This window comes from Lactuca saligna, chromosome 4, assembly GCF_052625555.1.
Source record: "Lactuca saligna cultivar CGN05327 chromosome 4, ASM5262555v1, whole genome shotgun sequence".
Taxonomy (NCBI): domain Eukaryota; kingdom Viridiplantae; phylum Streptophyta; class Magnoliopsida; order Asterales; family Asteraceae; genus Lactuca; species Lactuca saligna.
This window is the reverse complement of record NC_136420.1, coordinates 62,580,061-62,601,766: the sequence shown is the minus strand read 5'-3', so window position 1 is coordinate 62,601,766 and position 21,706 is coordinate 62,580,061.

Genomic DNA, 21,706 nt, shown 5'->3' with positions numbered 1-21,706 from the left:
TCAATTTCTCTGCAGAAATACTCCTAAATCGGAATGAAGTGTGCGCTCCTGGTCAACCGATCCATGATGACCCAATTCAAATCCACTCCATGCACAGTCCGAGGTAACTTTGTGATGAAATCCATGGTAATATCCTCCCATTTCCACACGGGAATATCCAATGGCTGTATCTTAACGTGAGGTTGTTGATGCTCGGTCTTGACTTTCCTGCAAGTCAAGCACCTGTCCACATACCATGCCACATCCCGCTTCATGCAGAGCCACCAATAATCAGGATGAAGATCCATATACATCTTCGTCTCCCTAGGATGAATGGAGAACCTAGACTTGTGCGCCTCCTCCATCAGAACCTGATGCACACTGCCCCAATTCGGAACCCAAACCCATCGATGAAGAGTTAACAACCCACATCTATCATAATCGAAGGAAGCCACATGACCCATAATTCATTCACTTTTCAGGTGCTCTTCCTTTATAGCCTCAACCTGAGGCTCACGAATCCGCTCCAATAGTGGAGTAATCAATGTCATCCTCAAACATAAATCCCTAATCGGATCCACAAACACCTTGAGGTTGAGAGCATTGACCACTACATTGGCCTTCCTTGGGTGATAAAGGATATCACAATCATAATCCTTTACCACATCCAACCACCAACGCTGCCTCATGTTCAGATTTTGCTGATTCATTAGATACCTCAGGCTCTAGTGATCTGTGTAAATAGTATAATGGACCCCATAGAGGTAATTGCGACAAATCTTGAGGTCGAAAACCACACCCCCAACTCTAAATCATGTGTCGGATAATTTGCCTTATGAGGCTTCAGCTACCTCGAAGTGTAAGCGATCATGCGACCCCTCTGCATCAACACTGCCCCAAACCCGTGATCGATGCATCACAATAAACCACAAAATCCTCAAAACCCTCCGGAAGGGTCAAAATCGATTCCTCACACAACTGTTTTCTCAAGGTCTCAAAAACTGCATGTTGCTCAGGTCCCCAACAAAATGTATCCATCTTCTTTGTCAAGCAAGTCAAGGGAACAACTATCTTCGATCACCAACAACATCATAAAATAGTTTGTCCCCCTCAAATTCAGCACCTTCAACTTCCAACTCTTCTTGTTTTTCTGTATAGGCCGCCTACAAAATAAAAATAATATAAGTTAAAAGATCTCAGAGTTATGAACGATCTTATGGACTAGCTAAAATATAACAGTTTAACATTGAAATGAATATTACATGAATTTGATTATCTTTTTCATTTGTGAAAGTGACTCCATCGTGATTCTTCGTGTGTGTATACAGGAACAGTTCACTATAGGGTGGATCACGTCCTAATTTCCTCTTCTGTATAAATACCATAAAATGTAAAATATACAGATAAACATATATAAACATTGATATGATGTACCATAAAAAGAATTACCAAATCAGAAGCTATCTTCAAATGAGTTGCACATCCAATCTTATGTGTAGGTTTTACTACTCCATCAGCCACATCGTTACACTTATTTTTCTTGTTTTGCTCATATTTTATCTTGTATTCATCTGTATTCCGTTTTAATCGCTAGGAGTTCCAGACTTCCTGTGGAATATAAGCTGGTTTAAATCCATGTTTGTTTCTTTTTGGGCTTTGCATGTTGAAGAGATATTGACCATAACTTTGTGCCGCTTTCCTTGCCCAAGCTTGCCTTACTAGCGAGTCTATTGTTTCATCCCAACAACATTTTTTCTACACATTAACAATATAAACACAAATTTAAATGTAAATGTTTACCAAACAACAATTTATCACATATAGTTAATTACCTGAAACTCCTCCCAATATAACTCGTGTATTTCTTTGGTTACTTTTCCCCAAGCATACCCTTATGGATCTACTCTTTGTAAAAAGGACCAACTAATAAAGTGTGCACAAGGGCCTGGTGGCATGAGCCTGCAAGAAATCATGTTATGTGTTAAGTTTTGAATTGATATGTACGTGTAAACCAAAAGGTTATACATAGAAAAAGTTGTAAGATATGATTGGTAACTCATGTTTTTTCTAAACATGAACAACTAAACGTCCATTTGGTCCACAATCTTAAGAGGAATTATTTTCACCTTGTACATTTTCCAGTACAGATCCATTCATGGTTGGTTGTGTTGGTGATGGGGTAGATTCTTGGATAAGTGTTGTTGATGGGGTATATTCTAGGACAATTGTTGGGATAAATGTAGATGTGGTAGTTCCTTTACTTAAGGAGGATGTGGTAGTTATTGTAGTGGTAGATGAAGGTTTTGAGGTTGTGGTAGTAGATATATGTGTTGATGATGTGGTAGTGGGTGTCGGTGTTGAGGATGGTTTAGATGATGTAGGTGTTGAAGTTTTGGTTATTGATGAAAGTGTTGAGGATTGTATTGTTCTAGTTTCGGAGGTTTTAGATGTATTTGCTAAGGATGGTGTGGATGTTGTAAGTGATGCCAACGATGTGGTAGTCATGGTTGGTGTTAATGATTTAGGTTTATGGGTTTTGTTGGTAGATGTTATAGGTGTATTGCATGGTACATTGTTGGATTAGTGTCTAAGTCCATAACTATTTTGGTATGTACTTGACCCGATGGTGCATGGTCCTTTTGGGTTGCCTTCACCAAAGCAACTTGATTGGAGAAATAAATAAAGAGAGAGAGATTATTATGATTTATTAATATGTTATAAGAATAATATATTAAAGGAGAAATCATATTTGTTTAATTAATATTGGTCAATAATTAATTAGGAATTAATTTTGTGATCAAGTGTAATTAATTAAACTAGAGGGGTTGATTTGTAATTATGTGATAGTTACAAAATAAGGTAAGGATTATCTTATTATTAGGTTGGACGAATTTAAGGTGATAAGTCCTTAGAATTTGACTATGATAAGGATTCAAGGATTATCTTATTGGTTGCTTTGTGGATAAGCAACTAGATAAGGATAATGACTGAAACCCTATCTCTACACCTATATAAAGACCCTAAGGCTCATGAATTCGTGTAGCCCTTCCCAAGAAGTCCTAAGGACGAATTCTAACCTCTCTCCTCTCTCTTTATACCTTCTCCATTTGCTTATGGTGTTTGTGAACCATTAGAGGAGTGACACTTGTGACTCTAAGCATTCCAAAGTCAATACAAGGAGATTTGGGATTGTTACATAACAATCAAGTTAACATTATAAACTCATTCTTATGTTAATATGATTACTTGCATGCTCGAATTAGGGTTTATAGTCTTGGATTCAAAGCATGTACAATAGAGAAACCTAGATCCAAGCTTTAGGGTTTGTATGAGCACATAGGATGTCTTATGACCAAAACCCATCAGTGGTATCAGAGCCTAGATTGGTTTCCATTATATTGATGCATTATATGTTTGAAAAATTCGATTTTTTGGCTTATGGAGGCTGGACTCGCCGAGTCCATAGATGCACCCGCCGAGTCCATGCAGACTCGACGAGTCAACTCGTCAGATAATGCTTATCTCGGGATTTCTTGTTGTTTTTGCATATGGATAGTTACCTTATCATGTTAGATCAATATTAATCCGATTATATGATATATTTGACTATATTTTTGATCTAAATGAAGATATTTATCAATTAATAAGATAATTGTTTCCTTATAAGATAATTGATTAATTATTTTGAGTAAATTGATAAATTGTTTTGCAAGAAATCATTAAATAAATCAAATATGGATAATTATGTGATTAAATGTTAATTTAAAATTATTTGTTATTTGATCCTTATTGTTATGAAAAGTTTCATATTCTCCCCTTTAGGTTTTATAGTTTAAATTTGAACCCAAAAGTTTTGAAGTTTTGAAATTTAAATAGTTAAAACCCTAATGTTTTGAAAAAGGTTTCAAAACTTGCCATCAAGTTTTGGAATTTAAAAGTTGATTAAAAGTTAATTAGGAATGTTAAATTCTAAAACCCTAGTATTGTTTTTGAAAAAGTTCAAATAACACCCTTATGGTTTTATTGATTAATTAAGGAGTATAATTAAAAGAGGTTTAATAAATCCATAAAAGTTTAGGTTAACCAATTAATTGAATTAAAAGTGTAATTGTTAAAGTTAACCACATAGTATTTTAAAGGTTATAAAATACACCCTATACTATATATAACATTAAAAGTCTAACATTATATATATGTATAACTAAAAGTCAGTCTTACCGTTAGTAGACCTCATTCACGAAGCTGGTCTATAAGGGGTGTTTAAGGAAATTACCTATAATATGGCGATTGAATGGGTATCCACTCTTACCCACCGCACTCTTAACTAGTGGAGGGTCGTTAGCCAAACGGGTAGGATAGGACGAAACCTTCCATTATAAGTATAATGAAATACAAAGTAACTAAATGTTTTACAAATTCCCAATCTTAGTTACATAGGCAAAGTGAATTGATGCAATTCCATGGAATTACACTTTGTGCCCTTGCGAAGACGTTAGTGGAGCGTGTGTGGTTTACCGACACACTAAATGGATCTAAGCAAAGGTAGCAAAGGGTGACTCAATGTTTGTCATAGTTCAGTGGAGCGTGTGTGGTTTACCGTCACATCGAATAGGTGATTTTAACATGTGAGGGCACCATGTAGTTTGCATGGTTATTCACACCCGCTTTGTGATCCTCGGCATCCCAGTCACAAACAAGAGGGGAATATCGAGATTTAAACATGCCATTGAAATGTTCAATGAATCTCAAAGGATCTAGGAGTTTTCATAGATTTAAAACTTAAAATTATTTTTCGTTTTTCATGGTGGAAATTAGTGAATCGTCATTCACTTACCTTCAAATGTTTTGCAATTTGGGTTATGACATCCCTCTCCCGGGTTGTAGAATATTGTGTTGGGTCCTAGCCTTGGAATTTCATTTGGGTGATTTACCAAGGACTCAATCAATCAACTAACTTGAATTCGTTTTTCTCCCGTTTTGTAGATGTCAAAGTTCGACAACTATGGTCTTCTCAAATCCCGTGGAACAAGCATTCCACATGAAGATGATATTCCACGATTCGATCGAGGAACAAGAATTCATGCTTCACTTCCTCCTCCTCCTCCAATTATTCTCCCTAACCCACAAGATTGTAAAATTGAAAGGTTCAATATCACTCAAGCCCTTTTGGCAAGTAAACATAAAGAAGGAAAGTCGGTGTGTGCACACGTCTTAAGGATGAAGTCACACATTGATAGGATCCGTTGTCGGTTAAGAGATGGTTGTTGATTGGGTTCTTCAATCACTTCCTAACTCGTATAGTGAGTTCGTAAGAGAGTACTATATGATGAACCATGACGTGACCCTTATTGATCTCACCTATATGCTTATTGTTGCTGAATCAACAATGGTTTGGCGCAATAGAAAAAGCAAAGTTGATTGGTGAATCTGCCTTCAAGACCTCTATGGATATAGACAATGGCAATGAAAGACATGCAATGATCGAAAAGTTAGATCATAAGAAAAAGGCGATGTCTGAAGTAGTTCCATGTGTTGTTCCAAAAGAGTCAATTTGCTTTTATTGCCAAGAGAAGGGGCATTGGAGACGAAGTTGCCCTATTTACCTAAGAGATCTAAGAGATGGGAGAGTCAAAAGTATGACTATGATTCAGGTAAAATCTACTATCTAACTCCGTTAAGTTCCTATTCATTTATTGTTAATACATGATGTGCTAAGATTGCATTTGAATGTTTTGAAGGATCGGTGAAAAGAAAGGAAGCTTGATAAGAGAGCAAGATGAATCTAATCACAAGAGATGGATCTTGATCGCATGGACTTGAAGATTGGATTTTGAGATTAGATAGTTATGATAGAGTTGTTAGAAATTTTCCTTTTACATAGTTTTCAATAGATTTTGCATTGTAAGGACAAATGTTTTTCCGCTGTTTTTATAAATAAAATAAATTTTGTTTGACTTATTTATTTATTTGTTTACTTCATTGCAATGAAATCGTTATGAAAATTGATGTTTGCATATTTCTACAACGAATGGATATGATTCTTAGTTATGTTATTTATGGAAATGTCGAGAATTTACCAAATAGGGAGAGTTTCTCATCGCCCAAATTTCAATTGGACTGAAATTTGGAATCACGCAACTTGGTTGCATGATGAATGAGAAATTTCATATTTGGAAATTAGACAAATTCGTTGACAAAGTGTCAAGTGAAGAACTAGGAGATCGAGTACACAAAGTTGTGTGTTGATCAAGTACACCATAAGAGTAACAAAGACATTCGTCATGATTTACTAAAGGCTTAGTAAATATGATTATACTTACAGGATTAAGTGTAATTCTGAATTGATTAAAGGGTTTAGATCAATAGTAGAGCGAATAAGAAGAATCAAGTAAGTAGAAAAATAAAAGTTTCTCCATTCTAAGAAGAAGGGAGAGTAGCTTTAATGCTTTATGATAGATCATAATGATTAAGAACCATATCTCAATTGATCCTCTAAGTGAGTCTTAGTACAATTGTATGTTTAAGAAGAGGAATCAAGGATTGAAGAAATGGTTAAATCAAGAAGTCTATCATACTTCGTTCCAATAACAAGTCTCAAAGTTAAGATTGTGACAATGAGTGAAAAGTATTAAAGGTTTATAACATTCATCAAATGTGGAAAGTTGTAATGTCTTGGATAAGACAAAGGCCAACTAGGACCAATTTATGAAGTGTTTTGATAAAAACTACACTAACTCTTGAATATTTGTTTGTCAAGAATTGTTTATTGACAAGAGAATCTTATATGTCAAGGAGTCAGTGAGAGTCTTATTGGTCTTGAAAGGTTTCAAGAACAAATCAAATAAACCTTATTGATCATCACTAGCACACGAATTGAGGTTTTGCAACCTATCGTGTTGACATTATTTTGTTTCTGTGGTATTCCAATTAAGTTAATTATGCATGTGAGCTCTTTGAGTTCTCATTTTGAACGCATAAAAGGCAAGGCACCTTGATCAATGAAAGGTATATTGATAGGAAAAGGTGAGTTGCTTAACTACTTGGAAGACGTGGTGGGCCGCTGTGCTACCATAAGGCAAGAAATCAAGATTAAGAAAGTTCGATCCATATGAGTTTGAATTTGTCGTAAACTTTGGTTTTAACAAATTCACATGGATAGGAACAAATACACCGCTTTAAATCTAAGTGTCATAAGATTTCCTCCTTCATGGAAATGATTGAGAGGAAATGCTTTCACTAAGAAAGATTTTAAGAAGATAGTGATTGTAAAGTTGCATTCTCGAATTCAATTATGGTTACGGTATCCCTTTCCATGATTTGAATTGTGAAGTTTGGCAATTAGTCTTAATTGTTTAAGACACACATATGAACTATCTAAGGCAAAGGTGTATAAGTTCAAGAAGCCTTGATAAAAGATTATCAAAGCACTAAGTATTAGAAACATGGACTTAAGAAATTCAATAGGTATTGTCTTTCTGAAAGTTAAGATGTTTATGAATACATGTCGAAGCTAGTGGGTGCATAAGTGTTATGTTTTTATAGTAATCATCATGATAGTGGGAGCATAAAAGTTATGATTGTATGATTATTATGGAAAGTTTTGCAAGTTGGCAATATTAATTATAGAAAACAAGAGTTATACCTTGCAAATTCGTAAGGGTTGTATAGTTGTTTTGCTATAATTAAGGGAGAGAATATTATGCTTCATTTCAAATCTAAAGGCTTAGGTTGAGAAATGTTAATAAATTTAGTCAAATGTACATAGTGTGTTCTTAAAATTTCGATTATGATTACGGCATTCCTTTTCACAATTCAAATTTTGAGAACATAGCAAATAAAACATTGTGCATCGTGTCCCATACGCTTCAGGTATAGGATCGATTGCAAATGCTTTAATGTTTGACCATTCTAAAATTTTCCAAATGTCTAGCGCATTTAGAGGGAAAAGGGACTATAATTGGTTTTGACTAAAATAATTAAACAACTATCAAAGGACAATCCAAAGTTCGACGAGGATTGGTTGCTTGTGAGTAGTTGGAAGCATGGTATTAATGGACCATATTGACATTATTATGAATAGATAAGATTCTATTAAAAAATGAGTTGGCATATGGAACATATGAAAGCGTGTCCATACTGGGAAGTAAATATTGAAAATTTATGACTAGATTAGAAACCTTTATGCAAAAGGATGTTCAAAGGAATGTACTTTGAGTGAGAGACATCATATATAAGGAATTGTCTTGTAACAATCTCCGATAGAGAACTTTGTAATATCATTGGCAATAGTCTTTGTGACTTTGGTGCAGTGACATTACGAAAGAATCATTGCATAGGATGTTAGAATCTAGCATATTCTATAAGTAGCAAGAATTTGATATTCTTTCACTTATGAAAGAGGATTTGGAGTTGTGAAATGAGAATGATTGGAAACGTGTTCAATGTGATCTATTTCACAAAGTAAGAACCATAGGTAAACATTGTGTGCATGCTAGGTGCATGGGACAAGTGTAATAATTCAAGTAAGAAGTTGATTACCCGAAACGACAAATAATGAGTAATCGATATGGTGATAAATAAAACGTGTTTTATTTATGCTCAAAGTGTTGAGGCCATATGGGATTAGTATTATTCTTGTGTTTCACTTTGCATGTTTTGACTTCCAGAATAATTGAGTTTATTAAGAATAATCGAATTATTCAAACAGGCCACAGTCGTTCATATGTTGGAAGTAGATATGAATGAAGACTGTCGTGAATTGGTGTTTGGATTGTCTAGAAGAGTATTAGACATAAGCAAACGTTTGCTGCAACGTTCATGAGTGCTTATGAATATGAATTTGAGCATTGGATTAAACCCACTCTCACTTGGATCACTCCATGAATTGTATCAAGAGTTATTGGTGAGACGAGAACATCTTATATTCTTGAAACAGAAATGTGTGAATTGTATCTTGCTAATTGGTTGCACATTGATAATATGTAAACACACTAGTAACTTGGTGTTATAAAACATATTATTGTGTGTGATTCGGTGAGTGAGTGCAAGCAAGCATTGTATCAAATTTTATCCGTTCCTTTTATCCCGAGTAGGATAAAAGCGATATCTTTGGTCCCCTCGATGGTTTAGTGATGACAAACGTAAATGCTCGGCCGGGCTAGGGCTAATTTGATTTGTTCAATTAGTCAGTCGTCATAAATCGGGAATTGAGATATAGTACAAAGAGAATGATTTGAAATCATACCTCATACGATATCTAGAATGGAGGAATATATAATCCCTTATCTAAGGACATGCGTATCTGATAGGATCAGAGTTGACAGCGGCTTTGGAAAGCTACGATTGCAGATCAGGATCTGAAGTCATACGCAAAATAGTTATTAGACTTATCCAAGTGGGAGACTGTTGGATTAGTGTCTAAGTCCATAACTATTTTGGTATGTACTTGACCCGATGGTGCATGGTCCTTTTGGGTTGCCTTCACCAAAGCAACTTGATTGGAGAAATAAATAAAGAGAGAGAGATTATTATGATTTATTAATATGTTAGAAGAATAATATATTAAAGGAGAAATCATATTTGTTTAATTAATATTGGTCAATAATTAATTAGGAATTAATTTTGTGATCAAGTGTAATTAATTAAACTAGAGGGGTTGATTTGTAATTATGTGATAGTTACAAAATAAGGTAAGGATTATCTTATTATTAGGTTGGACGAATTTAAGGTGATAAGTCCTTAGAATTCGACTATGATAAGGATTCAAGGATTATGGTGTCATGGTAACACCCATGGATGAATTTAAGGTGATAAGTCCTTAGAATTCGACTATGATAAGTCATCGCAACACCCATGGATGACATACGGGTCATTGGTCAAAATATGAATTGATTATGGTGTCATGGTAACACCCATGGATGACATATAGGTCATTGGTCAACATGGTAATTGATTATGGTATCATGGTATCACCCATGGATGACATATGGGTTATTGGTCAACATGGTAGTTGATTATTGTGTCATTGTAACACCCATGGATGATATATAGGTCATTGGTCAACATGGTAGTTGATTATGGTGTCATAGTATCGCCCATGGATGTCATATGCGTCATTGGTCAACATGGTAGTGGATTATCATGTCATCGTAACACCCATGGATGACATATGGGTCTTTGGTCAAAATAGGAGTTGATTATGGTGCCATGGTAACACCCATGGATGACATATGAGTCATTGGTCAACATGGTAGTTGATTATGGTGTCTTGGTATCACCCATGGATGATATATGGGTCATTGGTCAACCTGGTAGTTGATTATGGTGTCATGGTAACACCCATGGATGACATATGGGCCATTGGTCTAAATGGTAGTTGATTATGGTGTCATGGTAACACCTATGGATGACATATGGGTCATTGGTCAACATGGTAGTTGTTTATGGTGTCATGGTATCACCCATAGATGACATATGGGTCATTGGCCAAAATGGGAGTAGATTATGGTGTCATGGTAACACCCATGGAAGACATATGGGTCATTGGTCAACATGATAGTTGATTATGGTGTCATGGTATCACCCATGGATGTCGATTATCGTGTCATTGTAACACCCATGGATGGCATATGGGTCATTGGTCAAAATAGTAGTTGATTATGGTGTCATGGTAACACCCATGGATGATATATGGGTCATTGGTCAATATCGTAGTTGCTTATGGTGTCATGGTATCACCCATGGATGACATATGGGTCATTGGTCAACATGGTAGTTGATTATGGTGTCATGGTAACACTCATGGATGACATATAGGTCATTGGTCAACATAGTATTTGATTATGGTGTCATGGTATCACCTATTGATGACATATGGATCATTGGTTAACATGATAGTTGATTATCGTGTCATCGTAACACCCATGGATGGTATATGGGTCATTGGTCAACATGGTAGTTCCTTATGGTGTCATGGTATCACCCATGGATGACATATGGGTCATTGGTCAACATGGTAGTTGATTATGGTGTCATGGTATCACCCATGGATGTCATATGGGTCATTGGTCAACATGGTAGTGGATTATCATGTCATCGTAAGACCCATGGATGACATATGGGTCTTTGGTCAAAATAGGAGTTTATTATGGTGTCATGGTAACACCCATGGATGATATATGGGTCATTGGACAACATGGTAGTTGATTATGGTGTCATGGTATCCCCCATGGATGACATATGGGTCATTGGTCAACATGGTAGTTGATTATGGTGTCATGGTAACACCATGGATGATATATGGGTAATTGGTCTAAATGGTAGTTGATTATGGTGTCATGGTAACAACTATGGATGACATATGGGTCATTGGTCAACATGGTAGTTGTTTATGGTGCCATGGTATCACCCATGGATGACATATGGGTCCTTGGTCAAAATTTGAGTAGATTATGGTGTCATGGTAACACCCATGGAAAACATATGGGTCATTGGTCAACATGATAGTTTATTATGGTGTCATGATATCACCCATGGATGTTGATTATCGTGTCATCGTAACACCCATGTATGGCATATGGGTCATCGTTCAAAAAGGTAGTTGATTATGGTGTCATGGTAACACCCATGGATGACATATGGGTCATTGGTCAATATGGTAGTTGCTTATGGTGTCAAGATATCACCCATTGATGACATATGGGTCATTGGTCAACATGGTAGTGGATTATGGTGTCATGGTAACACTCATGGATGACATATAGGTCATTGGTCAACATAGTAGTTGATTATGGTGTCATGGTATCACCCATGGATGATATATGGATCATTGGTCAACATAGTAGTTGATTATCGTGTCATCGTAATACCCATGGATGACATATGGGTCATTGGTCAACATGGTAGTTGCTTATGGTGTCATGGTATCACCTGTGGATGACATATGGGTCATTAGTCAACATTGTACTTGTTTATGGTGTCATAGTAACACCCATGGATGACATATCGGTCATGGTTGTGATGGTAAAATGTGGTAGTTGGTAGATTAAAAAGGCATATATCAATTGTATTGGCTATGTATTAAAATAGAAATTTAACTTTCTTTTAATTATGATTTTTGACAAAACTACCCTTACTAATTAAATATGAGTCATTGTATGTATGAGGACAATCTGATCATTTTATAATAGAATATCTTATAGGCGCCATAATGTTTTCCGACGAAACACGTCGTTTCAGTTCTTCAGTCTTATTTCATTACTAGCAAACAACCCCAATTTCAAAATTCCGACAGTCTAAAAACACTAAAATCGTTTTCGCAGAATTGTTGTCTTATTAAAGGTTTGTTATTATGGAAGCCAGTACTTCTTTGAAGAAGCAATCAAGAAATCAAAGGAAATCGCTAACAGACATGCCATTGGAAGTGATGGAGAAGGTAATAGTCGACTTGGGAAAAATTTCAACTATCGAGAGTTTCAAGATGAAGAGTGTGTAAGTTTTGTCTTCGACCATTCTATTTCACGAGTGTATTTGCGTTGTCTTTACATTTTGGAGCGAATATTGTGTTTCGTTTGCGGTTGCAGATTCTTCAGCAAGGCAGGAAAAACAGATGAATTATATAAATATATGGAGCTAGATGGATTACGTTTTCGTGGTTGGTCTGACCAGAAACATTCAGTTGCCAACAAACGCATAGAGCTGAGAAACCCAAATATTCTGTTCAGGAATGGATTGATACGTTGTTATATATATATATATATATATATATATATATATATATATATATATATATATATATATATGCATAGTATTAATTAATTTGTTTCTTGTTTTGCATTACTTTAAATAGAAATTATGTGTTTAATGTTTTTTTTTTCAGATGAAGTTATTTTTCTTAGAAGCTGATCATGAAGGGAAAACGATGCTTGAAGAAGCATCTACATTGGGACATTTGGATTCAACATTTGTCATGGGGATGATGCTGACGGCTTAAGGGAGACATAGGAAGCAGGAAGCTTTGGATATGTTGAACAATGTTTACTGTAGAGCACAAGGTAAGTGGAATCTTAGAGAAACTTATTCTATGGTTCATCTCCACTTAAATAGGGAGGGGGGGGGGGGGGGGGGGAACATGTACACTTCCATGGCTTCCATAGAACTTGTAAAATGCATAAGTCTTTGATTAGTGTGTCAGACGCTTTTGTGAATGGATACAAATAAGTGTTTAGGTGTGAAACTTGTTTGTGGGATGCTTGTTTCGTTAGGTTTTCTAGGGAGTTGGGATAATTTATGAATAGTTTGTTGATATGTACTTTCATATTATGACAATAAATTCTATGTACATTCTTTTGGTTTAATATACGAATATATAGTAATTTACTTGATAAGTAATTACTTGATTAATAAATATGTTGTATTGTTAGTAAGGGACTAAAAGAGTAAAAGTTTGGAAAGTCATGTGGCAAAATGAAAGTCAACAAAAGTTTACTACTCCTAACTTGGTCAAGTTTTAATATATATATATATATATATATATATATATATATATATATATATATATATATATATATATATATATATATATATATATCACATATTTGGAATGATGTTTGAATTATGTTTGAATAATGTGTTTTGGACTTTCAATATCAGTGTTTATATTGTATTGCGATTATAGTTGTATGTAGCAAATGTTTGTTCTTTCCTAATATTAAATACAATAAAAAAACAAATATATTACCAATTCAAAGAACATATCATTCAAACCATTTCTTACCAATTTGGTTTAATATTAATACATGAATACATACTTGTAATTTGATTTAATGTTAATATGTATTAATTTGTAGTTTGGTTTAATATCAATACATAAATGTATTTTATTTTGGATTTCGTAATTTGGTTTAATATCAATACATGAATATATACTAGTAATTTGGTGGAATTTTAATATAAATGTATTACATTATGGATGATGATATATATGTTATTTTTGTCTTTTTCATTTCAACAATCAAAAATCCACTATTACCTATTAAATGTTATAATATTTGAATATTGTGTTTTGACACACATACCCTTAGTATTCACATATTTGGAATGATTTCAAGGGCAGTTTGGTCTTTTTGCACTGTAAATCGTTAAGGCGCCATCATATCGTTGACGTCACACCGACGTTTTAGTTCTTCAACCATTCATAACGTCTCAACTTTTTCGGACGATAAATCTGCATACAAAGACTAAAAACCCCAAAATAGTCGAAGGATAATCGTTCTTAAAATCAATTTTCTCCGATAATAGAGACCCATGTACTCCTCGCGATCAAATCATCATAAAGTAAGTTTTTTGTTTTGTTTTGTTTTTTTTGTTTTTTTTGTTTTTTTTTCAAACCCTGTTACAATGTCTTTCATAGTTACGCTTAATTTTTATTTTTTTTTAAAATCAACTACTCCAATGTGTATTTTGTAAGTAGAATATCAAATACTAGAAGTCACCGTTCGTTAGATGATCTCCCATTAGAGATTTTGAGTCGAACATTTGTAGTATTAAGTTCAGAATCTGCAAAAAACATTGTCTCTGCAAGACTTTGGTAATTCTCAATAAACATCAACTAGTGAATGTATATTTGAAGAAATACAACTTTATTTATTTTTTACTTAATGTGTATTTAAAATTTTGAATTTCAAAGAAGATGTATGAAGCGGGGGGTGATCCTCAAGTGTTCAAAACAGCATGCATTGACATGATTGAAGGAATGGGTCCCAAAAATCTGAATGCTGATTTATTTATACACATATGTGCATTGCATAATAACATTGAAGCCATGTTCAGATAAGGAATTATATGTGTAATTTTAGTAGTTATATGTAATCTATACCATTTATTAGTATTTAGTGTGATTGATGTTATATATTGATATTGCTATTCTGTCAACAAGATGAGTGCTTTTATTATGACAATTTTGATTTAGGATTGACTTTGTTGAGACAAGTAGCATATGAAGATCATCTTGAGGCAATTTATTTGCTTGGAATGATCTACATTTCAAGAGGGCCTCATCAATGTGATGAAGGTATGTATGGTATATATGTAAATTAAGATTTACATATAGTTAATTAATGCACGTTTGTAGTTTAGGGTTAGTATATAGTTGTGTTGTGTTGTATAATATTTACTGTTGTGTTGAAAAGGATACATTGAATTAATTGATGTTTATTTTAATGTGTAAGTTTACAATGACTTGATTCCTATTTTGGTTGGGCAGTTCCGGACGACGGGGAGTACACGGGTGTTGTTGATAGTGCCAACGAGTTGTTGCGGGCTATTGATGTTGTTTATAGACTTACAATGAATAACATCACATTCCAATGTGAATACCCATGTCATTCTGTTAAAGGGGCATTTGCAATGGTTTGTCGTTGGTATGTAGAGTATGGTAGGTTTTGTATATTTCTTAAAAATATAAATGGTTGATAATTGATTGGAATTTGAATATTAGTGTTCATATTGTATTGTATATGAAGTTGTGTATAATTTTATTTTGGGTTTATGTATACATCATTCTGTTAAAAAGTTATTTTAGTCATTTTTGCTTGCTATGTTGTTTGAGTAGGATGAAGAATAGTTAAAACCCATGTTATTTTGGTAATGAAGTATAGTTAAGTGTTTTACCATTTTTCATATAGGCACATAAGATCCGGAGAAACAACAAATATATATCTGACATTTCCAAAATGTCATTCAAAAAAGTGAAATTATATAGTGTATAATTTGTCAATGGTTACAAGTATATACGCCTTATCAACGTTGCTATTGAATATAATTTCGTAACAAATGTCGTCACAAATTAGCTACGTTTTTTTTTGCATAGCAAAACAAGCAAACAAAATCAAATTCCATAGCAGAATTCCCTACCAAATACCTACAAAAGGTACTTCCATAGCAAGTCAACTATGTAATTGGTTTCTGTCACAAACTCCGTTGCATACTAACAATGACAATTAATTCCATAGCATTAGTACAACGGAAAGTAATTTTGTAACAAATATCGTTGGAAAATTGCTACGAAATTTTGTTCCATAGAAATATCGGTAGCATAATTCCAACAGATATGGAGTCGGTAGCATTTTCCCTAGGAAATCCCATTCTCATAACCAAAAATAAAATCTGTAGACAATGTGGTAGCAACATTTCAATGGAACGACATTCCATAGAATTATCCATTGCAGATTAACAACGAAAATACGTTCCATAGCGACCTTCCCTAGGAAAATCGTGTTTTTCTTGTAGTGAAAATATATCGAGGGATCACAAACTCTACAAGCTTCCTAGTTTCATCACAACTCTCCTTGATTCGAGTACGGATCCTCTGCTTACAGTAGTACGGGCCCATACTACCTTTCACATGTATCTGTACTGTCCTCAAGGAGTGCATTGAATCCGCCAATTCACTTTATATCGACACAGTTAACCCTCAACAAGATAAGGCTCCTAGCACTACATTTCTTCCTAGGTTTTCCTAGGGCACACTCCACCCACTCTCCAACATCACCTGCAGAAGAAACTCCTGCTAACTTCCTCTAACTGGCTTATGAATACCATCACATATCACCAAAACCAGATAATTCCTCAAATGAGAGGTCTCACACTATAACGGTTGGACTCAAACAAGAGCTGCACAATGGAGTGAAAACCTAACCTTCTAAAATTATCTAGTCTTAGTAATATGTAACTTAATATATTCTCTTACTAGTTAGCTAAAACTAATGAGAACTCATAAAAGCACAAAGCAAGCAGCATTTGAGCATCCTATAACTGACAGATAAGTACTAGCATGGAAGTCTACAAGATCATACAATAGGCATATAAAGGCATCTCTCCTAGCATTCTATCATGCAAATATTGAGCAGATCCTTAGCCCTAACTAGCATGCGATTCACAGATTTACAAATCAAATCATATCAGATAACATGTATGGGTATCTTGGGAAAACTTACTTGAGCTCGGTCAATTTCATGTACCACACCATTTCTTGCATTAGAAAACCCTTTTCTTTAAAAACATTTCATTTGGAAAAACTTTACCAAATCCCTAGTTTGAGTTCAGACACACCTGAGAGTATGTCCGAATTCCCCAGACCAAGGTTCCGATACCAACTTGTAACGTCCCAAAAATAAGACCAAAAAATTTCATATTTAATTTAAATAAAACGTTATTTCAAAACATTGTCATACAACCCAAATAGACTAGAGTATGTCACTATATCATATCATCTCAAAGTAAATCTCAAAAGGCGGAAAAATGTGGTGTGTACTCTACAATCATCCCGAGCTCTTCTCATTCGATCATGAAGTTTGAAACATAAACTAAAAATCGTAAGCCCAAAGCTTATTGAGCTCCCCAAAATACGACATAACATAGATAAATAAAAACATATTGGTCCCTTGTCCTACGTTGGGCCTTGCCCGACATCGAGTCCCACTCGGCCTCGCCCACCGCCCGACATGGAGCCCTGCTCCGATTACAGATCTGTCATTCATTAGGCCTAACCTAACATCAGGCCCCGTCTGGCTCATATATAAACATATAATCATGAAAAAATATAAGATAATCACAAAGTAATAGCATACAACACATTCATCAGGCCTCTCCCGACATCGAACTCCGCTCGGTATACATACGAGCACATAACACATGTAAGAGTCACACAGACTTCTAGCATCCTAACATAATAATCATGGGTCAGCATTGGTGCCTTTGAATAACTAAACACAGTGAGGAAACTCACATCAGATGTTGAATCTTACAGATAAATCTCTGACTACTGGCCCGCTAAAATCCTCGCGTTATAATCACAAAATAACATCCAATTATTAATTGGATCCTGACTCACACTAAGAGTCCAAACTAGGGTAAAAGTCCTTTTTACCCTTTCCCTAATTTTGCCCAAGGCCAAGGCTGAAACCAACTGTCAAAAAGGTCAAAATTCCAAAATAATCTATGAAGGCCCAAATATGGCCCAATTTTCCAAATTGGACCCAAATCCCTTCATGGGCCTTCAACCAAAAGAGTCTAATAAAATAGCATCAACCCAAAAATAGAATTATGATGGCCTAAATAAGGCCCAAGACTACTAAGCTCCAACATGGGCCCAATACCGAAAAACCGACAATTCTGAATCCCACTGTTAAGTACACAGGGTGTACTTAGTTCATATGCTTAGCATATGAGTTCTAGGGCTTGTACGTGCAACGTACCATCTTGTATGCCCAACGTACCCCCAGTTTGGCCAACTTTCATCATTAAGCTCATATTTGGTTAATACTTCAATCCAACACTCAGATCTAACTTCCTTAAGGTGCTTTTTCACATAAAGTTAGCAAATTTACGTGCATGCATGGCTTATTGGGGATTTATAGCTCAAAACAATGTTTTAAAAACCGGTTTGAACTGGCCGGTCGAACCGGTTGGACCGGGAACCAGGGGAAGGAGCGGTTCAACTATCACCGGTTTTACATTGATTTCTGAACCAGATTGAACCGGCCGGTTTTTAGAAAAAAAACCGGTTGACCCGGTCAAAATAAACCGGTTGAACCGGATAAATGGAATAAAAACAAATGAAAAAGAAGAATTTACATAATAAAGTTTGGTAATTATTTTTTCATATCTATTTAGTTTTCTCTAAATAAAAACATATGATAAATGTTATAAAGTTTTTTTTTTATGTGTTTGTATTCATTTAAAACTATATTTCGTTACGGTATTATACTTTATTTTCTTTTTGACATATATGGATTGATGTAAAGTATTAAACCTTATGGTTATGTATTATTTTAATGTATTTGGATTCTTCTACAACTTATTTTTATGTATATTTTTAATGTTTGAATTTGAAAACATCAAATTCATGGTTTATATATGTATGTATGTGTAGGCAAATAGGGAAAAACATGAAAACTATAGAAACCGGTTGACCCAGCGGTCGAACCGGGAACCGGTCACCATACCGGTTCAACTAAAAATCCGGTTTTTAAAACATTGGCTCAAAAGAACTTAATAAAGAGTCTTAAATCATGGAAGAGTCCATAAACACCTCCAAGCTTGCATTTTTATGAACAAAGGGACCAAAAGAACCCTAGATCTACAATCAATCATTTATGGAGTGAATCAAGAGGCTCAACAATCATTCTATGGACTCAAAAAGCACACAATGGCACCAAAACTAGATCTAACATCATAGATTTGCAAGATGGGAGCTTTTTACCTCAGAAGGATAGCAAATGATGAACTAATCCCAGATCTCCAAGCTCCAAGGACAACTCCGAATGGTTCACTTCTTCTTCTCCTTCACAAAGCACCAACAAACACACTTTATGGCTCAAAACTCTCAAGAACTCATTAGGATTTCGCTTTCTGGACAAAAGGGGATGCATGATTTCTAAACACGACCAAATAAGGCTATGATAAGGCTTAAATATGGTGCAATACCCTAAAAATTAGGGTTTCATTAACCACATGTACGCCATGCGTACATAACATATGCACAACATATGTGGTCCAAAGGCACGATCATCCTCAAGCTAGTACGCTATGTGTACCACCTGGTACTCCCCGCATAATAGCTTGAAGAACAAAAAGAAAGGAATTTGCACTAAGGGTTTAGAAGAGACATACCCGAAAATGAATGTTACATGGTTTCTTTTCTTTCTCTTGTGCGACGGCCAAATATTGTTCCAGAGACGACTTCAAGTTGTCCATTTTTGTTGTTAGTTGGTCGATGTCACCCGAACCACTTGTCGTCACTTTTCCCTTTCTTTTGGGTCGGTCTCTTTGTAACGACCCAAATTCTCATCTATCATCAAGGTTGGTTTCCATTACTTGAATGTTAATTTCCGTTATGGATTTCGATGTTTGATTTCATAAATTCAGTACATTAAAAAAATTTATTTTATACCCAAAAGTTTATTGTGTGGGTGTATAAGTTAATTCTAATAAAAAAGGCTTAATATTATTGGAGGGACTAAGGTTTCATAAAAGGAAACTTTAACTAATAACTAATTAGGGTTTGGAGTGTTTGAAAATTTCTCATGATTCTTGAGGGGCCAATTAGTAAAATAGGGTATAACTCCCAAGGAGAAGGGTCAATCCTTCTCCTCATCTGTTCCTACCACCGTTCATGATAAAAAGAAAAAAAGTCGAGCCCCCTTGTTGCATCGATAGAAGGCAAGAACGAATAAAAAAAGATCGGTTTTATGGAGAGAGGGGCAACAACGTACCGAGAAGAGCAGGTGGGGGGGGGGGGGGGGAACATTATCTAATTGAACCTAGAGGCTTAATATTATTGGAGGGACTAAGGTTTCATAAAAGGAAACTTTAACTAATAACTAATTTGGGTTAGGAGTGTTTGAAAATTTCTCATGATTCTTGAGGGGCCAATTAGTAAAATAGGTTATAACTCCCAAGGAGAAGGATCAATCCTTCTCCTCATCTATTCCTACCATCGTTCATGATAAAAAGAAAAAAAAAAGTCGATCCCCTTGTTGCATCGATAGAAGGCAAGAACGAATAAGAAAAAGATCGGTTTTACGGAGAGAGGGGAAACAACATACCTAGAAGAGCGGGTTGGGGGGGGGGGGGGGGGGAAGATTGTCTAATCAAACCTAAAGGGATGAAGTGGGCTACAAAAATCAATCCATTAGTGGGTAAAATCTTTTACTCTTCTTCTTGTCAAGTTTATACCTCAATTGCTTATCGATTGGGTGAGCTTTAGTGTCAAACTCCTTCTTATTTGATGTTAATTATTATATCTTCTTCTTCCATGCAATTCATCAATGTTCTTATTGTTGTAATGCCCGCAGATCCGGGCTAGTCAATTTAGAGGCAATAAGTGTCAAAAATGACTTTTCGGCCAAAGATTAATTATAATAAATAGTCTTAAACAAGTTATAGAATATGTCTCACGGTTTCAGTACATATAAAGAACGCCGAAATCCGAGTTATAACGAAGAAGTTATGGCCCGTCGAAGTTTTACGGCAAAACCGACACGACACCGTGAAGCGTAAATAGTAAATTTACGATTGGGCGACTTTTAGCCTTAGTAATCTAAACTAAAGTTGTAGTATATGTTAAATCAAGAACATACAAAAAAAAGAACGCCCAAATCTAACTTCGTATGAGGAAGTTATGAATTTTCTAAGATTTGGCTTAGTAGTGCACGACCTGAAACTCGATTTTTTGTTTGAGTGGTTTTTGGCTTACGCGACCTAAATGAGAGTTGAAGATCTCATTAATAGGAACTCAACTGTAAAAATACAGATGAAAACGGAGTCTGTATGAAGGAGTTACAAATTCTTCGCGGTCATTTGACAGTCTAAACGCCTCCTACTGTTAAATTTGAGATCGGTCAAGAATTAGCCGATCGAGTCTAAATGAAAGTTGTAGATCTTGATTTTACCTACGCGTTGAGAAAAAGAACGTCAAAAATGAAGCTCGCATGCGAGAGTTATGATTTTTCTAAGCTTGAAGGCTGATACGCGATAGGGGGTGACGTGGCACCACCAGAATTGGACACGTGGCACCACCAGAAGGCTGCCACATGCCCCAACTCGGCGAGTAGGTACTCCTACTCGGTGATTCCATCATTCAGCACCCCTATAAATAGAGGTTCCGGGTTCCCTCACTTTCTCACACCTTGATAGCTTATTTTATTTCCTTATTTTATTAGTTTAT